This window comes from Rutidosis leptorrhynchoides, chromosome 1 (genome assembly GCF_046630445.1).
Source record: "Rutidosis leptorrhynchoides isolate AG116_Rl617_1_P2 chromosome 1, CSIRO_AGI_Rlap_v1, whole genome shotgun sequence".
NCBI classification, from domain to species: Eukaryota; Viridiplantae; Streptophyta; class Magnoliopsida; order Asterales; family Asteraceae; genus Rutidosis; species Rutidosis leptorrhynchoides.
The window spans coordinates 354,542,133-354,547,928 of NC_092333.1; the positions used below are offsets into that span (position 1 = coordinate 354,542,133).

The 5,796-nt window shown below is 31.9% G+C and overlaps 1 pseudogene; it reads right to left on the bottom strand.

Annotated features, from left to right (window-relative positions):
* Positions 1-1,475: 1,475 nt before the first annotated feature.
* LOC139900038 (SNAP25 homologous protein SNAP33-like) lies at positions 1,476-5,336 on the bottom strand (annotated as a pseudogene).
* Between the last annotated feature and the right edge of the window lie 460 nt (positions 5,337-5,796).

The following is a 5,796-nucleotide window of genomic DNA, read 5'->3' on the forward strand; positions in this document are numbered from 1 at the left end:
CTCAAATCAACGTGGGCCTTTCAACAGAGACTTGTAATCACAATTCAATATATCTGATAATTCAATCATTTGATATTATCTTCTAATTCCATTGATAAATATTTTGAAACAGATACAATCATATAAAGTATTTAATCTAATATTTTATTTACGTTTCAAGTTATAATATATATACACATATACATATATAATCATATTCGTTTAATGGTTCGTGAATCGTTGGAACTTGTTCGAGGTTGAATGAATGTATGAACATAGTTTAAAATTCTTGAAATTTAACTTAACAAATATTGATTATCGTGTCGAAAACATATAAAGATTAAAGTTTAAATTTGGTTGGAAATTTCCGGGTTGTCACAGTTAAATTCCAAGTTTTAATTAAAATCTTTATTATTACTTTAAAGTATTTAATCTATAATTAGTTTAATTATTATAATTTCCTTTCGTCCATCTTTAATTTAATTAAAACTTATTATTTAGTTAATTTAAATAAATTTATATTATATTTTATTGTTTAAAACAAATTCCTAATCATTTAGTTTTATTGCAAGTTATTGTTTTATTTATTACCATTCAGTAATACAATTGCTTTATCACAAATAATATAATTTCATTTAGTTCACTTTTAATTTAATGATTATAAATCCTGTAATCTTGTAATTTTATTTATAAAGTAAGTTAGTTTAATTAAGTTATTTTTCATTATTGTTATATTATATAATTCCTAATCCAAAACCCTCTTTAAATTAGTTTAACTTCAAAGACTATTAAAAACCATTAAACACTCCATCTCCCTGTGGAACGAATCGGATTTACCTATAAAACTAAACTACGCGGATAGGACTAGTTGCCTATATATGTGTGAAATCAACCCGAATTCATTAAAACACCATATATACAATAAATCAATTCGTGTAACAAAACAACTCAATTCCGTTCAAAAATAAAGGTATAGTTTTAGCACATCAGGAATCCCCATGTTAGTAACGTTATCTTTGGCACTTTTAAACAACTCAGCCAACTCATTATGTGTGTTCAACATTTCCACCAATTCACCAACATTTTTGACTATAAATACTACCCGATATAGATATAAGGATAATCTTAATTAGGTGGCCCACGTTTAATGGATGTATTCAAGTGAGTTACATTTGCCAATTCAGGTACTTTAAGTGATTGTTGGTGTTCTTTCATCCAAAATGTCATACTAATGAAAATATAAAGTAAAAAGACCATCACTGCAAATTTTGTCCAAGTTACCCTCTTCTTGCATTTTTATGTTGAATTTTTTTTTTTTTAACGAAAGCCCTAAGGGCTGTCGCTAAGGTGCTTAGAAATACTTGTACAATAGAATAACCATCAATCAAAAGTTAATAATAACCGCCATGTAACCTGTTCATGCACGTTAACGAAAAGGGTTGTCGTTAGAAAAAATCCGTTTATGTTTTAGTATTTACGCAAGAACAATAGTTAGTTTACGGTTTAAAAGGTCCATGATTCGAGTCTATGCATACCTCAAATTTTTGCATTGCATCGGCAGATTCAGGTGGTGGTGTTCATGAACGTGATGACCCCTTATTCGGGGTGTTCGTTAATCCAAGTTTCTCTCTTTGCTCCAAATGGTTACCTTTCTTCCAATCAGGATCATCTATGTAAATTATCAAACCTCAGTACACCACTAAATTATCCTAAGAAGATGATAAAAACAACATCTAATCGTAGACCTCGGTTATAATTTAAATGTTTAATGTTTAATTACCTCTGAACATCGTCAGTCCTTTTATAGTCTGACCCTTTTTAGGCTTCCAAGTCCTAGAAAACATTCCTCCAAGACTTCCCAACAGCTTCTCACCCTAATTAAACAAAAATAATAATATTAATTAATACTTTTTTTACAATAATAATAAAGTAAAAAAAAAAAAACTCACTCTACCGAGGTCCTCCTCGATGTCGGCCGCAGCCATATGCGTTCGGTTAATCTGTTCACCTTGTTGATGCAATGTAATTAAAGTATTGGTTGCACCTTCTCTAATATCCTCTGCAATTTTTAACGCACTATTTGTTGGAGTATGATACAAATTCAAAGCGAGCGGAAACATTTTTTAAACTTTACAAAATCATACTCTTCCACGGATCATTGTACAAAACTTTAGCAAACAAAACAAATTAACGAAACCGAACAAGAGAAGATTAGAATACAACCTTTGTAGCCTTTTGAAGATAGGATTTGAAACTCAAAGAAGAGTTCCTCTAAACGGTAGACACCCAAAGTTCCAACCTTGCTTCGATCTATACCTTCTACTTAACAGATCTTTTCTTCTTCCTTATATGCTCAACTAGGGACATAACCTTGTGTGAGAATTGGCTTCCACTAAAACCGCCATCTCCATTATATGCTCGGATGGGCCACCTTGTGAACATCGTCTTCTTGATTTCAATCTTGGTTGCATTATCTTACAAAATAACTATTCTATTTTTTATACTATTACAAATACAATATAAATAGAAAGACGACATGCAAGTCGTTTAATAAATTATTACATTCATCCCGAATAAATAACAAAAACGACATGCAAGCCGTTAAATAAATTATTACATTCATCCCGAATAAATAATAAATAGAATCATACAACCAAACATCCACACAAGGGTCTTATTGAGGTAAATACTACCGATTTCATACAACAATCACATACATAACAAATGGAGTGCCAAATATCTATTTTCATGAAACATGTTTCGATAAGGATTGATTTAAACACTTAATGGCACACAAAATAATCAATCCTTGTTTACATAACTTATGTATGTATGTAAACCCACTTCATATTTGTAAGTATGATTTTCATGCCAAAACCATCCAAACAAACATATTAAGTGAATCAAAATATGTTGGAGATTTATTCACTTTTAACAAGGCATAAAGTCTAAAATTAACAATTTTAATTTTCTCATTTCATGTAAAACATGAATATAATTTATGTACTTTATTTTTCTAAACATTGAATCTTTAATAGTCAACATGCAAGCTACTAATAAAATTTTTCGGATTTTGGCAGATTCATATATGCAACTTTAAATGGTCATATCTTACTCATTTTAATCCGTTTTCGATGATTTTTTTTTTTCAAATTTAAGTTCTTTCAGTTAGCTTTCAAATGCAATTGGTCTCATACAATAATATTGAGTTTCAATTTCCAAAACAGTCCATCAAAGACGGACTGTCCAAGCTGAAAAAAATATCTTAAATGAAAAAAATGAGTTTAACCGATTTTACATTTTGTCAAAATCCAAGATTCAAATTAGTATTTAGGAAACATAAAACATAAATCACGATACTTGTTTTGCATGTTTGTTATGCATGATCATCTCCAAGAATCATGTACAACGCATCCATCAAAACTAAATATAATAAGAAAAGTTTGCTAAAACTTGTACAAGATGGCTCGGATACCACTGTTGGAGTATGATACAATTTTAAAGCGAGCGGAAGCATTTTTAAAACTTTACAAAATCATACTCTTTCACGGATCACTGTACAAAACTCTAGCAAACAAAACAAATTAACGAAACCGAACAAGAGAAGATTAGAATACAACCTTTGTAGCCTTTTGAAGATCGAATTTGAAAACTCAAAGAAGAGTTCCTCTAAACGGTAGACACCCAAAGTTCCAACCTTGCTTCGATCTATACCTTCTATTTAACGGATCTTTTCTTCTTCCTTATTTCCACCAAAACCGAACCCAATTATAGATCTCAAGTATTTTGGTTACTTGAAAATGAGAAAAAGAAATAGCATTTTTTTATATGTGGTTTTTGTATCACAAGTAACGTAACTTTTCAATACCAAGACTTGGTATTATATATCACATAATTGATACAATAATACATCTAGTACAAATATAATAAATAAAAATTTGGAAAGATTTGCAAAATCAAATCTTTATATAAAATAAGATTTACAAAATCAAATCAAATTTTATAAATCAAATCAAATCTTATATCTTATATAAAATATGATTTGCAAAATCTAATCAAATCTCTACATATTTAGATTTGTAAGTATATGTATACACATAAAAAAAACTTACTTAATTTATTAAACCATTAACTAATGATTAATAAATTAATTTCCGATTAGAAGGTATATCAAACAATTTACGATTGGCCTTTGTGTGTGACCGAATAGGATAAATGGACTTTTATTATTTAATGTCATGGGCATATCTTCGGAATATATGTACCACGGTGAAACCACGGTCAAACCGTAGCCAACCCGAGAACATATTTCCAACACTATTAACCGCCTTTGTAGTCTCTTCAGCCTTATGTGCTGCATAATGTTCCAATTCTTGAACACTTTGGTTTTCTACACCACCATAATCAAGAAAATTGTTCTTGTATTTGTTTCTTCATGTAAAGGAGGTACCTCTGACTTGATTATCATCAAAAAGACTAACGGTTGAATTTGGGTCAATGAAGATGATTCAGATGAAGTTTTGTTTGATGGCTTTTAGGTTGAATTGTTATCGATTTCATCATCAAAATCGAATGGGTTGGAGTTAGGTTGACTTTTTACTCGAGGGTTGTTGGTACGATTTTTCATGTAGCAGCTGTAAGGTACCAGTACAAGACAATAGCTGCTCAGCGTGTGGTGTATACTGTTGATTGTTGTTTGCCCTCGAGAAATAATCTCTGCAGACCCGGAACACGGACTAGAGATCCGTGGGGTGGCCTCAATCAATCTGGGGATCAATATGTAATTGATCCGTCTAGCGTATTGCTGCTAAGCGGCTAATGTGCTTTTAGAGTGAGAAAGAACTGTGTGAGAGAGAAAGTGTACTTCTCTCTGACTGAAGTTCAGATCAGAATGATGTGAAATGTGGTAACCCAGGGGGTCTATTTATAGGCACAGAATGTTCGAAATTCACGGGATACACGTGTCAATCACTGAATGGTTCTGTTACGTGAAGTATCCGGAATGTCGATGGCGTGTGCTGACGTGGCTATATGCCGTTTACATGCTGAGTTAAAGGGCTTATGCATAGAAGCTGCCTGCAGGGCTTACGCTTGACGCTGGGTGGCCTGTTTAATGCTGGTCGGCAAATACTGAACGCTGGACGGTATATAATTAAAGCCGTCAAATTTCATCATGCTTGGTCCATTTTTCTGTATAAAAATGGTGTTTTTATGCGTGTATCCCCTAGGATACACCATTAAGTCCCCCCAGTTTAATGTCTTAATTTTTGTAAAAAATAAAGTCATTAAACTAAAAATAAGTAATGCCTTTTTCCTCGAAAACAAGAACCTGCTGTAGCCGAACTTTTTTCTGCCATGTCAGTTACTTTTTTGATTATTGTCTGCAAAAATTACCCCCTTTTTTATTTAGAATTTCATTTTCCAATTTTTTGTTTCTTTTCCCGCATATTTACTCTGTTAACACGTGGCATCATATCATCCATACGATTAATTGCCAACTATTCATCTTCCACTTCGCTATTTAAGACCTGAATTTTTCTGCTTTGCATTTACTTCATCTCGAATTTACTTCTCTTCATCTACCTTAAAATATTTATTAAGAATTCTGTTTTTAACTAACCATTAATGACTATCCATAATGTTGAAGATATTTCAAGTAGGATTTCATCACTTTATCTTGATCGTGTAAGGATTGCATTCCCCAAATTTTTTGGGGCCCATGCTGTTATTCCAGGTCCACATGATCGTGCCTCTCGTCCTCCTTCTGGAAAGGTTGCCATTTACGGTCGTGCTCTATATTTTTCTCATCCGCGTATG